Here is a 20,807-nt window from a genome sequence, read left to right as displayed (position 1 = left end):
TAAAGAAGAATTCCAGTTAATCTACCTGGTCCAAAAGAATAAAGAACTACTGGGAAGGCTCAATTCAGGAAAACTATTTAAATGGTCAAAAATTAAGTTTACACATGAATTACTTTCACTGCAGGACATTATATATTTTCATAAAAAGTCAAATTGTGTAAAAGCGATAAGAAATTATAATGGCTAGAGAAGAGAAGAATTTGTGTTGAAGAAAAACAAAATGCATACACTCTCCACTGTACAGTGACATTATACTGCTATAAACAGTGCTATAATATTGCCATAATGTCCAGTCAAAAAGCAAGCATTCCCTAATGGTAGCAAGTTTCACAGGATGTGTTTTGAAAACTGAAAGAGAGTAAAATAAAGTCCCAAAGATCTATTTTAAGTATTGGTATTATTAGTGATATTGTTACAATTAAAGCCTTCAAATAAATAACCAACAGTTTTCATGCCTAACACATTAGTCAATTAGAAGATATAATAGAAAAATTAATTTTATAATAACATTTAAAACTAAACCTAATAAGAAACTTTTAGGATATAGTTTTAAAATAGCAATGAAGTACTCAAAAGTAGAATTAACAGATTACAAAACTATATATAAAAACTACATAATGTTAGCTGTAGTATCATAAATATGTTGGTTCTTATCAAGATAAAAGCCAAACATAATATAATTCCAACAAAAATGCCAATGTATTTTTGTGTTTTGTTATTTGTTTGTTTTCCTGAAGCTAGGCAAACTGATTCTAAAGTTCATGTGGAAAATGTTACAAGCGATAATATTAAAAAAAATTAAAACCTGGAAAAAATTAATGAGAAGAGTCTAATTTTATGAAACATTAAAATATATTACAAAGCCTTATATTTAACACAGTGCTATACTGGAATTCAAAGAAGGGAGGGGAAGAGAGAGAGATTGAGAGAGAGAGAGAGGATTAAATAGAAAAATGTAGAATTTGACTTAAATGCATACAGAGTTTAATTTTGATAAATATGACAAATCAAAAATGGGGAAGTGACAAATTACTGAGGAAAAATTAGCATTTAAATAAAATTAGCTCCACTGAAGAACTATTTGGGAAAAAAAAGTAAAACTGGATCAATACCTTAGACTATCACTTGTTTTCAAAGGAAAGAAATTAAAAATAATAGCTTTGAATAAATATAGATATTATTTTATAACCAAGGAAGACAAAAATAAATATTTCTAATTATGAATCAAAATACAGAAGCAATAAATGAAAATATTCATAAAATCAGCTCTGTAAAATCAAAGCGTTTATATTTTAAAATTTAACCATAATAAAAGTCAATAGGCAAACATCAAATTCTAAGAAAACCTCCTTTATTTATATATATATCTCTTAAAAATTGAGACCAAACCTGAGAGAAAATTGCCAAAAGATTTTCAAATCACTCATATGGACTGTTCACAAAAAAAGAGAATGCAAATAACACTTAAGCAGAACAAAACATATTCAGTCTCACTAAAAGTAAGGTGAATTAAAACAATAGCTGAATCATTTCTTATCTTTATGGTTGGCAAAAATCCTAAATTTAATAATGTACTCTACTAATGAGAATATAAATTATTTCAGATTATGATTGGTGGGAATGTATAAATGTCCAGACTCTAAAGAGGATGATTTGGCTATATCAAGTAAAATTAAAGATGTTCAACCTTCCGATATTGTAATCTGAAAATACATTCACAAATAAGAGACTGTATGTACACGTTTGTTTATAAAAGCATTATTTATAATATGAATACATAACTGAATCAAATATAGTAATTGTCCTAAACACTTCTCTCCACTAAAATCATGCAAAATCACCTTTTTGGCCTGTTGAATTGGTCATAGAATGAATCATGATTAAGCAAAGCTTGCCGTTTCTGCTTCTAAATCTCAGTTCCCAAGCCTCTCTACCCCTGTGTAGAAGGACTAATAGTCATATTACTGGTTTATTCCATACACTACGGGATGATTACACACTTATATTCCTATGAGGGAAGGAAACATTGGTACCAGACTTTTTCTTCTCTTTCTTTCCATTCTTACGTTTCACCAGTTGGAAGGCTGCATCTTTCTCCTACTTCTAATGTGAAAGGAATATGCCTTGCTTTTTTTTTTCTTCTTCTAAGCTAATAGTCTCTTCTGTTCTAAGATAATAGTCTCTTCTGGGTTGAGGTGAGGTGGAGATGAAGACTGGTGTATATTAGCTCAATATTTTCAGAGTTCTACTTGTATTGCACTCAGTTTGAGAAGCATTATAGAAGGAGTACAGCTATCATCAAGAAAGAACAGAGTACTGCCTATGTCTTGTGTAAGAATGACACTGCCAGAAGAAGGAAAACAGACAGCTTGGGGTATATTGTTTGCCTTTCTTGTTTATTTTCCATGGTGAGTAATCAATTCTTGAATACTAAGGTAATTTTCTGCTGCTCATAACTTACAAAAGTTACCATGGTAACTTTCAATTTAAAATAAATGAGCTGTTATCTAAAAGTGTATCCTATAAACGTGGAGAGGATTAGGACTGGTGGTTTCATCTAAATATTCCTCTCCATTATTTGTGACTTTTAAATGTAGATGATATCAGAAATTGTAGGTTCATTCAATAATAAGCAGACACATTTTAATGATCATGACCACCATTATAAGAAAAAAGATTCACACATTACATTTTAGTAAAGTGAGGTTGGTACACTGCACTATTAAAACAGATAAAAAATCATATATTCTTGTCCATATTCAGATAGGGCTTAATGTTGACAGTCTGATAAAGAGGTAAACTCTTTTCTGGTATAAACTATGTGACCGGTGATTTTTATAAGTATTGGTGAAATGCACCGTCTCTTGGGCCTGACTGCAGTAAGGGTGAGGCTTGCATTTCTGAATGGATTTTATTACATTAACATTGTTTCCCCACAAAAATGTGTATTTTTAACTCCATCAATGAGGGTAACCTGGACACTAAAAGGAAATTAAACTACTTTTCATGGGCTTTTTATTGAGTCAATTTGTCCTAACAGTAAAATTTGTCTTCTTATCATGTGTTTACTAATCAGTTGAATTGATGATACATCAAGCTACTCAACAAAGGTTTGTTTTGTTTGGTTGAGGAAGAAAATTAGTGTGCCTGAAAGTGTATACAGTTCATGCAAGTTCCTCACATAAAGTAAGCCTATTTTTAGGAAGCACATTTCTGACATTTTCAAATACTATCTACCATGTAGTTTTCTTCAAATGCTAGACAACAATTCTGATGAAGTATCCCTAAATGAGTCTAATTTTAACAAAGTACAGTAGCAAAGTTTATTTTCACTATGTTTCTAGCCTTCTTGGCTACTTAAATATATTTATTATATTTTTTTCATATTAACAATTGGGCACTTTATTTGTGGTTGAAAGGAGATTTTGTTTTGTGATGTTATATTTATAGTTTCATTTTATTACAATCAGAAAATGTTTGTTATACTACTGCTTTAAATACAGAGTATTCAGAAGTCTATAGAAACATAAAAAGTGGGGCTCAAAAATAAGTTTTTTTTTTCTGGGAAGACTATCAAACATGCCTCTGAGATATATGCAAGAATATCTTAAAGAAATTAGAGCTATTGGGATCATCTACCTAGCTACTTACCTACCTATATTCAGAATAAATACAACTTTAATCTGTTACTTTTTTCTAAAAACTACACAAAAGAAACACAAATAAATATGCCATGCCATGATGGAATTACTTTTATGTATTTTATATCCTTAAGTTTCAGTACGATACTTTTTTTTTCTTTTTCTTTTTGCTTTTTAGGGCCACACATGTGGCATATGGAAGTTCCCAGGCTAGGGGTTGAATGGGAACTGCACGTGACAGCCTATGCCACAGCCATAGCAAGGCCAGATCCAAGCCATGTCTGCAACCTACACCACAGATCATGGCAACACTGGATCCTTAACCCACTGAGCAAGGCCAGGGATCAAACCTGCATCCTCATGGATACCAGTTAGGTTTGTTACTGCTGAGCCACAATGGGAACTCTTCAGTATGACACTATTAACATGAATAAGTTTTCTTAGAAACAAAAACATGCTAACAGAGTTGACCTTGGAACAATGCAGTGGTTAGGGGTACTGACCCTCTGCCATGTCAAAAATCCAGGAATAATTTATAGTCTGCACTCCAGTATACTTGGTTCTTCCAGATCTGTAGTTCTGCATCCTGCGATTCGGCCAACTGCAGATCCTGTCGCCTTGTATTATTTACCATGGAAAAAAAAATTCCTGCAAACGTGGACCCAGGCAGTTCAAACCTGTGTTATTCAAGGGCAATCTATATTCTAAATTCCTGCTCATGAATAATCACAAGATACGTCACAAAAAATTCAAAATTTTTTCATTCAAAAACTTTTTAATTGTGGAAAATATACTAAACTTCAGGATATAAAATTTGATTTCATTTATTATTATCACATGAAATGTTGTTTAGTATTTTTTTTTTTTTAGAAAGACAAGTTTTTTAGAGAAGTTTCAGGTTCACAGTAAAACGAAACGAAAGGTACAGAGATTTCCCATATATCCTGTCACCCTCACAGAGGCATTGCCTCTCCCTTAATGAACATCCCCCAGCTGAGTGGTACCTTCCTTACAATTAATGAACCTATATTGACATGTCGTTACTACCTAAAGTTCAGAGTGTACCTCACCTCTTGGTGTTGTACATTTTATGGGTTTTATATTCACCATCATAATACCGTACAGAATATCTTCACTGCCTGGAAAATCTCCTGTAATATGAGTATTCATCCCTTTCTCCTCTCTCTCACCCTTGGCAGCCACTCATCTTTCTATCATCATCTCTATAGTTTTGCCATTTCCAGAATGTCGTATCATTGGAATCACACAATATGTAGCCTTTTCAGATTTGTTCCTCTTACTTAGAAATATGCATTTAAGATTCCTGTCTTCTCAAGTTCTGATAACCTCTTTCTTTTTAGCATCAATGTGTTATTTGAACTTTCAATTAAAAATAATTAAAAATGGTAAACTCCTTTTACGTATATGTAACAGAAACCATTTTAAAAATTACTATTCCACGAGTGAGGCAATGGATAATATAAAATAGTATGAATTTAAAACAAAATTACAACACTGTAATGTGGGACTCAATTCTCAACATGTAGAAAACTTGGAGGTACCTTATTTCACTAGATAATTGCCCATACTTAAACTGGCCTGTGGTAGCACGTATAAGTACCAGATTTTTACAGTAAAAGTAGTAGACTTCTTTAAAAAAGTTCATTTTATCATGCACTTAATATTAAGCATATTGGAACTGAGGAAGAGAATAGGAAGCATAGGGAAGATTTTGAATCTCAGAAGCATAAAAACATGTACTTTTATAGGCAAATGGGAAAAATCAAGTTAATATAATCCATACAGATACTAGAAGTATTAGTCATCATGTAGATAATAAGAGTAAATAATAAATGCCAAAAATGGAACTGGTAACATATAAATATCTTATTCTCTTTGCTCATTTAATAAAATCCATTGAAGAACTCTTTAATAAGGATCACTTTGCAGAATACATGCTATCCAATTCCTGAAGAAACATATCAGTTAATAGAGCTAAGATTAATGTAAATGGCATTTTTAGACAATTAAGAAACCTCCAAAACCTAATATTTTCATATGATTCAGCTTCAAACAAGCCATACTAAAAAATTTAAATGAAAAAAATATTTTGAGTATCTATTTTGTGCCAAATCTCTAACTAACCCCTGTGTGGTTCATGTGTAGGATAGAGTCAAAAAAGATAAACAAAGGCTTTGAAAAATGAACTGGCATTGAAACAATCACCACACAAAATGGGTGCAGAATTTTCACTGTGGAATTAGGCTGATTGCATGCAAAAATATAAAATGAGCATTTGCCATGTAATTTTAAAAGTACCCAGAATCTTTCCTTATAATATTAAAAATATGTCAGATACAATTCTAAATTACCCAATAAACAAAGAACTAGAATATAAAACTCTCAAGGGAAGAGATAACCAACAGATGCCATTCTCATGATAGCACAGATGTTGAAATATTCAGCAAAAGATTTAATTCAGCTACTGTGACTGTGGTTTATGAGGTTAGATAAACACTAAATGAGTGGTAAAATAGGAGTACATAGAGATATACAAATAAAAAAATATAAGAAAAAAAAGTGACCAAAAATTACACACCTAAACCTCCTCCCTGTGCAAAAATTAATGGAAATATATCATAGATAAATCTAAATGTAAAGTGCAAAACTATAAAACCCTTAGAAGAATACATAGGAGAAAAACCTTGGGACTTAGTGTTAAGTGAGAAGTTACCAGGCCTGATAGAAAATGCACCCTTCATACAAGAAGATAGGTGATGTATTTGGCTTCATTAATATTAAAAACTTTTGCTCTGCCTAAGACCCTTTTAAGAGAATGAAAAGACAAGCCACCAGCTGGGAAAATATATTTGTAAATCACATATCCAACCAAAAATTCATATCTAAAATATGAAAGTAACCCTCTAATTAAAAAAAAAAATTAGGAGTTTCTGTAGTGGTTAGGCAGAAATCAATCTGATTAGCATCCATGAGGATGCAGGTTCAATCCCTGGCCTCACTCAGTGGGTGAAGGATCTGAAGTTGCGGTGAGCTGTGGTATAGGTCACAGATGAGGCTACCATCTGGCATTACTGTGGCTGTGGCATAGTTTGGCAGCTACAGCTCTGATTAGACCGCTAGCCTGGGAACCTCCATATGCCATGGGTGCGGCCCTAAAAAGACCAAAATAATAATAATTAATTTAAAAACAGACAAAAGACTTAGATAATTAAAAAGAATATATCCAATCATAATAATGTAAGAAAAAATAATGTATACATGTAGGTGTAACTGGGTCACCTTGCTGTACAGTAGAAAGTTGACAGAACACTGTAAACCAGCTATAATGGAAAAAATAAAAAATAATTATAAAATAAAAACACTAAAAAAAACCCCAAAATAGAAAAACTGAATATATGAAAATGACAGCTGCATGAAAAGATGTTCAGCATCACAAATCACTGGAAAATACAAATTTAAACAGCTACAAATTCTACTGCACATCTATTAAAATTACTTAAAAACACTTAGACTATCACATACTGGTGAGGATGTAGGGAAACAAGATTTCTCATATATTGGTGGGAATATAAAAATGGTATGGCCACTTTAGAGATGAGCCTATAATTTTTTAAAGAAAATATACACTTACCATACGACCAAACAATACCTCTCTTAGGCATTTATACTAGAAAGACTGAAATTTAAGTTTACACAAAAACCGCTATGCTAATGCAATAGAAGCCATTTTTATAACCACTAATAACTTGACCCAAATGTCACTGAATTTGTGACACATTAAACTTTTCTACATTATGCTATGGAATACTCGGCAATAAAAGTAATGAACTATCAGTATAAGCAATAAAGTGGCTCAGTATTAGGGGAATTATGCTTAGTTGAAAACACCAATCTCAAAAAGTTAAATACTATATGATTCAATTTACATCAAGTTCTTGAAACGAAAAAAAAATAGAGATATGAATAGTTAACTTGTTGCCAGAATTTATGGAAAAATAGGATGTATTTGACTATTAAAGGCAACATGAGAGAATTACGTTGTGGTGACAGAACTTTTCTGTATCTTGATTTCAATGATAGGTATACAAATGTATACATGTAAAACATCATAGCATTACACATAAAACTTACAAAATATAAGTGCATGAAAAAATAATGAAATCTGGATAAGGTCTGTAGTCTGGTTTACTGTATGTCTAATATACTGTTTTCATTTGATAACGTACTGTAATTATGTTGGGGAAAGAGCTGGGTGATGGCTACACGGGAACTTTCCTGACTGTGGGTTGTTTTCATAATTTCCTGTGAGTTTATAATTATTTCAAAATTAAAAAAAAATTCAAAGCTTAGCTCATCAATTATCAAACAATGTAAATTAAAAAAAAATCCTACCCATATATTAGATCCCAGATATAAGTGATATCATGTTATTTGTCTTTCTCTTTCTGACTTACTTCACTCAGTATGAGAGTCTCTAGTTCCATCCATATTGCTGCAAATGGCATTATTTCATTTTTTTATGGCTGAGTAGTATTTCATTGTGTATATATACCACATCTTCCTAATCCAATCCTTTGTCAATGGACATTCGGAGAAAAGAAAATCATGAACTTGGAGAATAGACTTATGGTTGCCAAGGGGGAGGGGGAGGGAGTGGGTTGGATTGGGAGCTTCGGGTTAATAGATGCAAACCATTGCTTTTGGAATGGATTAGCAATGAGATCCTGCTGTGTAGCACTGAGAACTATATCTAGTCACTTATGATGGAGCATGATAATGTGAGAAAAAATAATGTATACATGTATTTATAACTGGGTCACCATGCTGTACAGTAGAAAAAAAAATGTATTGGGGAAATAACAATTAAAAAAAAGTCCTACACATACACATCATAATCAAACTGCTGATACTAATAGGTAAAGAAAATTCAAAAATGAATGAAAACGTATTCTGCTATTTATTCCAGAGACTATATTAGGTGCTTTAACCTCTGTCTTATTACTCTTACAATAATGATTATCTTCATCATTATGATGCCTATTTTCAAGATGAGAGTGATGACTCAGAAAGTAGTCAAAGCTGCTAAGTAGCAGTAAGGGATTTACCATGTCTAATATAATGAATTCCATTTTATTCATTGAAATAATATTGTTTATATACCCAAACACTTTCAATGTACCTTCCTAATTAAACAAGGACATACTGTAAATACTGTGTATAATTTTATCCCTTACTGTTCCAGTATAAAGTCAAAGACATAGGTTACTCTCTTCTAGACTATATCATTTCAACCATTAAAATGAAATCAATTATCAGGTTGAAGCTAATTTGCATCAGTTAAGGTACATTAGGTTACAGACAACAGTAAATAATTCAGGATAATTGAGGTAAAACAAGGATTTATTAAAATGTTAGTGGGGATGCCTAGTAAATCAAAATAACAGGCAAAACAGTCAGGTCTTTGAACAAAGAGGGATTGAAGCAAGTCCAGTAGTATCTCCATTTCTTCTATTTTAATTTTCCAAGTTATTAGTACAGATTGATCCAACATGGATTGATGTTTACTAGGTCATCAGGGAAGCCAGTTAGTGAAGTAATGACCTCACTTGGCTAGCTTGACTTGCCCACACATTTGTCCAAAAGGTAGGGTCTCTTATCAAGAGAAGAAAGAAACAGTTTTAGGCCAATAAAAGCAAAAGCAACTATAAACCATCTGAAGAGATAAACTTGTACACACACAGATACAAATAATTCATTGCACACAAGTCTAAAAGTTTCAAGATAATCAAAAATGTATATATACAGGTTTCCAAAATGTCGTAGTACAGTTTTAAGCTTTAATAATTTCAGGACGGTAAAAGCTACAAATTATAAAAAAATCACTTGAAAGTTGAACTATTTTAATTTCCCTTTTCCTATATAGTTTTGTGAATTGCCCATTACACTTTTTAATGTTTATTTTTGTTTCCCTCCTTCTGATTGAAGATGTCAGGATGACAAAGAAAAATTAAATTTAATCTTTGAAAATGTGCATAATTAAACGTGTAAATGACATGCAAATAATTAAACAAATTATATTTTCTGAAAGTTCATAGCTTGTATACTTCTAAAATTATTATGCTTAAAACTGCATCATGATACCTGTATATACACATACATGATTTTTTCAGATGATTTTTAGATGTTCCATCATTCCTAATATGACTGAATAAGAAGTGTTTGTGTACCTGCAAGTACTTAAGCCCAGAGAAGCCAAGGAGTGAGTTTTAATTGCCTTTGGTTTCATTTGTGCAGTACCTTATCTTCCTCAACAATAAGAATGCCTGTCCTTCAGGCAGATAACTGTGCAGTGAATGTATTAAAAGGTGATAAGGAAAAAGTATGAGTTACCTTAAAAGGATATAGAAAAATATGCACTGCTTTGAGAGAAATGCATGAGGGTGAATGCACAGTGGAATGGGTATTACGATCTGTACCATTAAATTCTGCTGTGTTTCACGTGTTTGCATCAAGCATGCATTCATGGATTTCTACATGGGGAAGGGTTATAAAGTGGGAGTGAAGGAAAAGGTCTGGGCTGGAGAGTAAGACTGAGCCAGGTGTTCTAGCTATAATAAATGAAAGGGACTTGAGAAGATAAAAGTAGAACTCAAAGTAGAAAGAGAATTTTTTTAAACCCTCTGTCACTTTAGGAATCTTTTGCCCTAAATTCCTGCTGAGATGTCATCAGTTTTCTGTTCTACTGATGATAGCTCTAGGTATGAAACACTTGCCTCCCTAAGTACTAACATCTTTCTACCTATACTGTTTTCCCTTCCACAAGGCCATGGTTCAAGTATCTTCAGTAGCCCCCTGACTCTCTGTGTGTGGGTAACAGGAGGGAGAAAGTCTTTCCACAGGTCTCCTGAGCGTATAGTATCCCCAGTATTCCTTGATCTCACAGCTCTATGTGGCTATTTTCTCCAGAGTTGAGTGCCATATGTACCCCAGAACAACTAAAAGCAGCCACAGAGAATCAGAGACGTCCATCTTCAGGCCAGCCCTACCTCGATGCTATGGGGCTCACAAGAACTGCTATCAGATCATTGGAGTGTGCAGGACACCATTGTCTGAAATCTTCGCGCCACTGGGACTGTGCTGCTGTAAGAAAACTGGAACAGAAAAGGGGATCCATTCAATGAAGAAGGTATTTTTTCTTACTTTAGAGACGCATGTTCACCTACTCTCAGGACTTCCTACACGATAAAGAAAATTCACGAAAATTGCTAGGTTCCATTCTAATGAAAACTTTTTGAGCATTAAAGATGAGTCCTTCATTTGTTCCATTAGCTAAAAATACATATTCATTCATTGTAGTATGAATCCAGCTTTGCAATATCTTTGCTGCTTTGTCTGTGCTTAACTCCTCTGCTAGACAATTAGAACAAGACACTTGATGCTCTAAAGAAGGGAAATAATAATATATGAGAATTGTGAACTTTCACAAAAGGATGTGAAGGTTCTTCAGAAAGCAATAGAGTAAATTAAAAGTTTCCAAAAATGGTTCATGACATAAGGGTACACTCCATCTTTTTCTTTCCCTGGTTACACCTAATACTTTTGAGGAGGCAGCCAAACCTGCTGGCTCCTAGAATATAAGAAGGGAAATTTTTCCCAGGAAAAAAAAAAGTATTTGACTAGTTGTTTCTTTCAAGTTGTTAAAACTCCTCAGCAGTCTCTTCCCAGGCAAGAAAATCACATAATAGAGTCTGAAATCCCATTCATACCCAGAGAAAAGTTAGAACCATGACTGGCCTGCACACCAATCCTTCTTCGAGTAGAGAAAGCCTGTCTCTGTCTTGCCCTGTGCCTCTTGGAAGGAAGGCAGTCCAGGGAATAAACCTAGATGGGATGGGATTCTCAGGACATCTGGTTCATCAAGGAATTGTGGGTCCAACCTTCTTTACCCTCCTAAAGTGCTGGTTAGGTCTGTATTTCTGTACCCTCAAAGGGCATGGAATAGAAACACTGTTGTTAATTTGTTATCAACCAAACATTCTACCTCTAAGTATATGTTGTTCTGAAGGACATTCCTCATTAAGGTTATCATGGAACCTTAGGATAGCAACCTTGAATGCCACCTTTCCTCAGAATCTTGTATCCCAAGTCTCCTTGACATGCTCTCTTACCCCTGGAGTTCTCACCTCTTCTGAAAACCAGCTCACAGCAATTTCCAGTTCCAGTGAGTCTCCTTTTCTCATTTTTAGTTGTGGAGATAATATACTGACGTTCATTTTTCTATAATTGCATGTGGACATCTTGCTTTTCTGCATGATGTTAAATGCCTTCTTCTCCCCTCTTTTCGAGAGAGCAGTGGATAATATTAAAAGGTATTATCTGTTCCTATTGGTGGTGTGGTGGTAGATATGTGTAGAGAAAGGTGGGTATGATGGATGCTTAGAGAAGATGAAGCCTCCTGAGTAGAGTCTGGCTTCCTTGAATTCCTCTCTTTTAGGGGCTGAAAAATGGTCTATTTGCATGAAGATGTCTTCATGCCAAAATGTTTTTCGTTCTGGTGCCCAGATGTTGTCTTCTTGATTTTCGTCTTCTTCCTCCTCTTCTTTTTCCCTTTCTTGCTCCCCTTGCTCTTGAGCCAGGCCAAAGCAAGATGGAAGGCATGGCAGCTAAAGCCTTCCTTGACTCCATGCTCCACATGCTCCTGAAGGATGTCTAAGCTGGGGAAGACCCGGCAGCAGCCCATGCACCTGAAGCCACTATCAAGGGCCACTAGCCATTCAGGCGTCTTGGCCCTGGAACATTCCTCCAGAACTGTAGGTTCTGCTGGACTGTCAGTTTCCTCCCTTTCCTCTTGGACTTTGCTGTCCCAACTGAACTCACTGTCAGTTAGGAACTCCTTTGTAGACATGTGAGGGAGGGTGAATGCCACATGAATCTTTTCAGGATATGTCATTTCTTCTATTTTTATCTTCTTTGAGGGAGGCTCCAATCCTTTCTCTGTTTCCCATAGGATAGCCACACCTTTTTTCATTTGGACATGCATGTAGTAAATTTTCATGACCCTTTTCTTTTTCATAAATATAGATGACACAAAGGACTCATTACTATTAACCAAATTAAATGGAAAAGAAACTTGTGGAAAAGGGGAAGAAGTCTCCCATTGCTCCAAATCCTGGGGTAAAGGCTTCTCAGGGGATCTAAGATAAGAATCATCTTGATGCATAGGATGGATTCCTAGGAGAGAAAATTTCAAATACAGGAAACCTAGAATAAGTATGTGAAATCTGTAGAAGTTCAGATAACCGTGAAACTATTATATGGGCATGTGGAGTAGAAGTACATGTATATGTGGTATTTCAGAATTCTGTGTATGTTTCATTTGGAGTGGAAACATAACTATGTGGGAAAGAGGCTGTGGTGTGCCTTATGGTGTTGGATGTATTTTCTGGGCTATCTCCTGTACTTATGATGTTGGTGAAAGGGGATGGTGCATGAGTGTGTGCATACATGTTATGTGGTGTTACAGCACATGTAAACAAGTCCAAGAGTAGTCCATGTCACTGTGAGACAGTAAGACAAAGTGACAGAGGAAGTGTACATGAGCTCTCAGGATGTGTCTTTCTATGAAGGACTGAAGGTTTTGAGGGTGAAGTGGTATAAGTTTAGAAAGACTTCCTTTCAGGGCATCTCAATTTTCTTGGGTTTGGCTGAACATTGGGAGTTAAAATAGGTTATATAGGTGAGGGGATGTGAATTATTTATAGGATTAGTGTATAAACAGGTGATTCTGAGAATGAATAAGTAAAGGAATGAAGGTATAAGGGTGTACCTATTCAATACTACTAGAGAATGGTAAAGAAGTTGGTGAATAAAGATGTGTGTATTTGAGAGAAAAAATGAAAGTAAGGAGAAATAGGGCCTTTCCCAATATGAATAATTTTATACACACTTGTGAGTGTGTGTGAGTATATGAGTTTGTGCTAATCTGAAGGAAGAGGTTCCAATTAAATTCCTATGTGCATACCAGCACTGTCTACCACATCACCCACAGCTCTACTAGGGTTCATATGTTGAAGATCTGTGTTGAAAATCTATGTCTTACCTATCCTTAAAAACCTATTTTCCATTGGTCCCTTGGCAGAAGCTTCAGTCCTAGACCTTCTTCCCTCAATCCCTCTCTTGTTTTTGAAGGAAAAGTGAAATAAGCGGGGATTAGACTAAGCAGTTCAGCTGAATATCCTTTCCAGGCTGAGATCTCACCTTTGTATATTCCTTACCGTCCTCATCAGCAAAAATAAGCTTGCATGGTGAGGAGACACAGGAGAAATATTCTGAGTCAGAGGACTTTTCTCCTGGTGTCTGACTGCAGACTGGGACCTCCACATATGATTCAGGCTGAGAAGTATCCTCTGGAGTCTTCCAGAATTCTAGGGAATTGAATTAAAAAATTGAGATGTGACATTTTCCAAAGTCTGTGTCCATTCAAAAAGACACACTAAGTGGATATTATATGTCAAGCAATGTTACCATATATGAGACTTGCTTTGATAGAAATTGAGGTGACTTTCCGATGAGAAACTCTACCTAGTACAAGATGCAAATATAAATAAAAGACAATTTTAAAATTGTATGTGTGGTGGATGTCAGTGATGCTGGGTATCTTGCATGTGAACATTTCCAGAGATATATACAGAACATAACAAAAACCTCTAAGAATTGTGCCTAAAAAACAAGATGTAGTTGCTAAAGCTTAGATATTATCAGCTCAATTGTCCTCATCATAAATCATTCCATTGTGGGGAATGGGGCAGTAGTTTTATGAAGAATTCTCTACGTATATCTATCTACCTATTTATATTGATATAAATAACAGAAAGATACATACGCAAATCTATATCTATATATATTTATATATGTGTAAATTCATGTATATATGTGTATAAATATGTGTGTGTATATATATGTCTGTGTATATATATGTGTGTGTATATATATATATTTATGTATATACAGAGGTATAGATATAGATATTGCAAGCAAAAGAATGTCTCTCACCTTCCAGTTCTACAAGGATTAGAACCTTAGCCACTGCAGTCACAGACCTTTAATACACCTGGAAAGGAGTTCCGGGTGGAGGTGAGGAATGAGACATTCTGTGCTTTGTGAAAAATTTGCAGAACAGGCCTTCAGATAGTTATTTTCAGGGGAAAATTTTATGTACTCAATGTCTTGCATCTTCTCAGACCTAGAAAAGCACTAAAATCATTAATGGAGATGTGTTCCTCATGACTAGCAGCAAAATTTTAATGAGATGTACACGTGACTTCATGTATCCCTTGCACCAGTATCACATATATACAGACCTCCTCCCCCTTCCTCTTCAGAGGAGCACCCCAGAACTGTCTTCCAGGCTATAGTTCTCAGTATGCCCTAGATAAAACTTAGCTCATAGCTCTCATGTTGATTTTATTTTTGTTCAGTAAACAATATCATTTTTTTCCAGAATTCTTTAGGAACTGGCTGTAGTGCTGGAGATATTCACATGAAGACTTCAGAGACATTCCCTAGACCCCTGGAAAGGCATTTCTATGTTTTATAGATTTGTAACCTTCACATTTAGCTCCTTTGAAAACAGCCTCTTCCAAATGTATACTGGGACATTTACATAGTACTTTTTTTTTTTTAAGCTTTTTAGGGCCACACGCGTGGCATAGGGACGTTCCCAGGCTAGGACTCAAATCGGAGCTGTAGCTGCTGGCCTATGTCACAGCCTATACCACGGCCACAACAATGTGGCATCTGAGCCTCATCTGTGACCTACACCACAGCTCATGGCAATGCCAGATACTTAACCCACTGAGCGAAGCCAGGAATCCACTTCTTCATGGATACTAGTCAGGTTCATTACCACTGAACCTCCATGGGAACTCCTACATGGTACATTTCTTCCCATTGATCAGAAACAGAGGCCCTAAGCAGTGAAGGGGTCACGTATAGCCATGGCTGAGCAAAGGAGCTCAGTTCAATTCTAGAGCATCATGCTCACCTATATCCCTGCCTGTTTCCTTCTTGGCACTTCCTCTTTCCCACACTCATACTATTATGACTAAGCCTATCTACAGAAGAGGCACAGGATATATGTATTCTGAATGGTAATGCTCTTCTGGGCTGGCTGTTGCTTTAGGCCAACCCAGAGGGTCCAGAGAATTCATCTGAGTCTAAGAATTCTGGGAAAGAGAGGGAGAACCAGATATACATCATCTTTTTTCTTCAATAAACATTCAAGAAATACCATACACATTAACACACATGGCAGGAGGAAATTTACAGCCTAGTTTCTGTCCAAAGTTCCAAAATCCAAGTGTACAAATATAAGGTGTCTGATTACCCATGAGTGGTATATATTGTTTTCTTGGTATCAGAGGCTCCAATTCTTGAGTGGTACCTGATGAGGCACCTGTACTATCTGTTATTACTGTTCCATTAACCAGAAGAATAAATTTGAAATATGTATGTAGGTAAAGTGCTTCCATTTATCAGCTGTAAATGATTATGTAAAAGTCGCATTACTTCCTGATACAATTAGAATTTACAGGAAAGAATCCACTTCCTCACACTGAGGCCTCCATTGTCAGAACTTTGAGGGAATTACTGTGTTCTGAGCTTGAGCAGGAGACTGCAATAGAATCGTCAATGTTGACTACAGACTTTACCTCTCAACATCAGCTACCGCTCTCCTCTCAGATTTAACTTTTCTCAGTGTCACTTTCCTCAGTGGCTTCATCCCAATGTGCTCTGTTTTTCATCTTTACTCACTATATTTATAGTCTATCTTGAAACCTCACCAAGGCACAGATAAATTCTAGCTTGCTGGAGTTTTCCTAAATAACATGTGTATTTCTTGAATCAGTTCTCCCTGTACCGCTGATGTAAATATATCATAAATATCCCCAGTTATTTTTTACTTCCTCTTCAGCTGCATTTCCAATGGCAAGTTGTATGCCTTTAAATTCACAAGCTTCAGCAAATGAACAGGTAAATTAATGATCTTGAGAAAATCATTCAAACACATTAAATCCCTTCCCCTGTTTAAAAGCTTTAATTTTTATTCATTAAAAATTAAATGAACTTATAATTTTTAACTCTCAAAATACATCTACTTTGTCCTTTAGTTCACTGCAGAGTGTCTGATGGGTCATGTTAGTGTGGGAATGGGAAAATGCAGTATACGTGGTATATTTTTACACAGTTGATATGTATGTCTTGGTTGGTGAGTATAGGCTGATGTGTATGTGTCTGTCAAGTTTCTTCAACAATTTTATGTAGTGAATGTAAGAGTGAGATGCTCACTGTAGGTGAAGGAAGTGTGAGTGTGATGTGTTAGGTGACATGGCAGCATGATTTTATACAGGTGAAGGCAGAATGTCTTCCATGTATTATGTAGTTATAAAAATATATGAACTTCAGTAGTATATGTGCTATGAAAGTTCACATAGTTATATAACATCGATTTGATTTATATGAGAGACAATGCTAATCTGAGTAATTTTGTGAGACCCACTGAGACTGTGAAGGTGTTACAGACTGACAATGTAAAGGATGGATGGGAGGGAGACCATGTGAACCCCTAGGGTAGAATGTGAAGGGACTAAGGAACTGGGAAGAGAGGAATTTTAGAAGGCATCATATGATTTGATGGCTTCATGCACTGTTAATAAGAATACACAGTGCTACAAGAGTGAGAGTTAGAGACTGTGGTATTCAAAGAATAAAGTCAGAGGACACAAATGTAATGAATGTATATTCTGCAAAATGAGAGTGCGGAGGTTTAATATATGAGGATATAAGCTTATGAGTGTGTCTTACAATATAAAGAAATGGGAACCAAAAAAGGAGAATGAAGGGATGAGGGTTTATAAAGAGGTAAATGTAAGATGATATGTGCTGAGACTAGCTGTGGGTGTGATGGAGTAAATGTGCGTAGGGTAGGAAGTTGTTGGAGGCCAGAGGGTATTTATGAGGGTAGGAAGTTGTTGGAGGCCAGAATTTGAAGCCCCTTCTCAAATCTCTGCCCCTTGTTCATCCAGGAGAAAGGATGCAATAAGGAGTTTTGTTCTTAAAGACAAAAGCAGAAGCCACTAGTTCTTACTTAGATGCTTCATTCTGGAACTTTCTTGGCCATTCCAAACTGGTTGTCAGAGTTTAGTCCATTATCATGACCCATAATGTTTATCTAATCAGGTTCAGATTGAATTAAATCTTCTCATTTCTCTGATAAGTCTGTCATTTCATTAGTCCTCCATTTTCTCAAACATAGCCCTGTTTTAATATTCCTGAGCTTTTGGACATGTGTCCTTTTTGACATTTCCCTTGAATCTCAAGGTTTTGTTTTATGCAGATGCAATGAATATCTCCTAGAAGATAGAGAGAACTTATGCTCTTACTGTCGTCTGGACTTGGATTTGTATCATGTTACACCTCCTATCAGTTTATGGAAAGGAAATTTCAGCTGGATTTCTCAGCTAAGCTTACATCTCTCTTTTCCACTCCCCACCCTTGCCTCCAGTTGGGACATCTTTACTTAGGAGTATCTTGTTATCATGGGAGACATAGGAGAAATATTTTGAGATAAAGGTATTTTTTTCCTTCCTTCTGACAAACATGACCAAGCTATGCAATATCCTTTTGTTCCTTCAAGTTTTGTTTTCATCAGAAAGCCTATTTATGTTAAATCACAGACTTACCAGTTCCTTAACTCACCTTTTTTTCATCTATATCTAATTTGCTGTTTAACTCATCCACATGTTTATGAGTTCTAGAATTATATTTTTTATTTCTTAAACTGCTATTTATTTTTAAATCTTTTTTCTTGATAGGATTTTATGTTTTACAGTGTTAATAATTTTAAACAGTCTTATTTACCATCCCTACAATTGTTCAATTAAATTAACTTTTTCAGGGTTACAATTTGTTCTTTATACTGTTTGCAGAATTTACCTTGTAGTTATGTTTCACAGTTTTAGATTGTGAGCTCATCTTCAGCAAAGTCATTATCTGTAGGACCCTTTAGTGGGAAGGACTGACAATGCAGAATTCTTTTACATTTTCTGCTATCAGATACTACTGGGGTACAACTAGCTGTAATTTAATTTTATATTAGTTCTTCACTTTTAGGTTTAACTGATTATATAGCAATTGTGGACATTATGATTATGAATGCCACCTTTTCCCTTGATAAATGATATGTTTTCTCAAAATATATGCACAGAGTTCCCCTTCTACCTACTAAAAGTGAAAAGTATTTGTGATGAGTTCCTGCTGATGGTACAGAACCAGAGACCTGGACTCTCAATCATGATGCAAGAGAAAGATTACGACCAGACCCAAAGTACAGCTTTCTCTCTGAGAGGTAGAGCTGGATTCCTACAGATGTGCTCAAATACCCACTGCCCTCATCTACCTAAGCTTTAACTGTTCTTCCTTTGTCCTTACCAGCACAAGAGGGATTGGAAAAAGAGGAGTCACAGGAGAAGTATTCTGATTCAGAGGCTCCACTTCTTGCCTCAGGGACCAGGGCATTGTACTCCCAAGAGTAGCCAGATGGTAGATCATATTCATGTAACTTTGAGACTCCTACAACATGGAATAAAAGTCACAGTAACAGGTGACTCCATTCTGTTCTTCTATACTCCTCTCCCAAACCTACAATCCCTACTGACCCCATGAAAATATTTATTTCATACCGAACCTTTAATATGGTCAGGGAATCGGCATATTTCAGTGTTCTGTGCTTATATCTAGCTCCTGCCAACAAGTTTCCTCATACTCATTTACCTTCATTAAGATTTTTGGTCTTATACATTTACCTCTGGTTTCTACCTCTTACTGATTTACAATATCAAATAAAAGTTCATTATTCTTTATTATCATGCCACTATCTCTGTTTCAGTATTAACCAAGCTCATTAACCACTGGCTAATTGTTTAAGATAATCATTTCTCACACATGTTTAGAATATGTATTTTGCATAAAGTGTAACAAAATGGTATGATAAACGCAGTGTGCTTTGTCTGTGTAAGTTCATAACCTGTTGGTTAAAAGTGGGTTAGCATTTATAGTGTAGCTGATATGTTGTTAGTGAATCTTGGGTGAGAGTTTTGTATGAGTAAGGATGGCATGACTGCTTTGTGTGCCTATTTTAATTCAGCACATGTATATGTGTGTGTAGATTGCATGTTCTATGATTGAGAATTTGTGTGTACATGTTTTATATGTTTTTGTGGTTTAAATGTATAATTTAACTACTGGGAATACTTTGAGACTAGTGAGATTTATGTATTTGTGAAATCTAAGGGAATAATGAAAGAACATAAGGATGTGAAAATCAAAAATTGTAAGAGAAAAAAATATATAAGCTTTGAGAATACGTAACTGTGTGAAGATGCAAAGTAAATGAGTACATAGAGAAGAGCATGAAAGACTTGAGTTCTAATGGGCTAAAAAGGGAATATGGGGAGTAAAGCCTAGCAGTGTAACTTTTAGGCATTCACCAAACAGAAATATGTCAACATGCAAAATACATGTAATAGAATATTCAGATCACCATTTAAAGTATCCTGAGAATAAAAGCAATCCAAATTCTCCAAAAAAGTATAATCTTAAAGAAATTATTTATATCCATGCAATGGAATATATGCACTAAGAATGGAAAACTAGAGTTACCTGCAACAGGAAGCTCATAAATATAATGATGAGTGAAAAGAATCAGTACTGTGTACTTCTATTTCCATAAGGCTCAAAAATAAACATAAGTGGTTTGGATTTTAGAGGTCAGATAAATGATTATCCTTTGTACCTACCAGGGTAAAAATAGAGATTAGAGAATATGGACGCATGTAGAATATTGTAAAGAAATGAATGATGAGGATAAGCTGTGCAACTGGCTCTGTATATGGATGAATGTGAAAATGTTGGCCATAAAAATGATTGGATGTGATGGACTTTTGGACTGAGTGCTTCTGTACTCTCTCTCAAGTCTGGACCTTGGGGATACTAACACTTTCGGCCTGTTTTAAACTGTTAATGCTTTCACACCTTCCTCAAAACATAACATGCCCTTCAAAGGGTCATACTGTCATGCACTTCCAT

Source organism: Phacochoerus africanus, chromosome 4 (assembly GCF_016906955.1).
Source record: "Phacochoerus africanus isolate WHEZ1 chromosome 4, ROS_Pafr_v1, whole genome shotgun sequence".
In the NCBI taxonomy this organism is placed as follows: domain Eukaryota; kingdom Metazoa; phylum Chordata; class Mammalia; order Artiodactyla; family Suidae; genus Phacochoerus; species Phacochoerus africanus.
Note: the sequence above shows the minus strand (reverse complement) of the source record.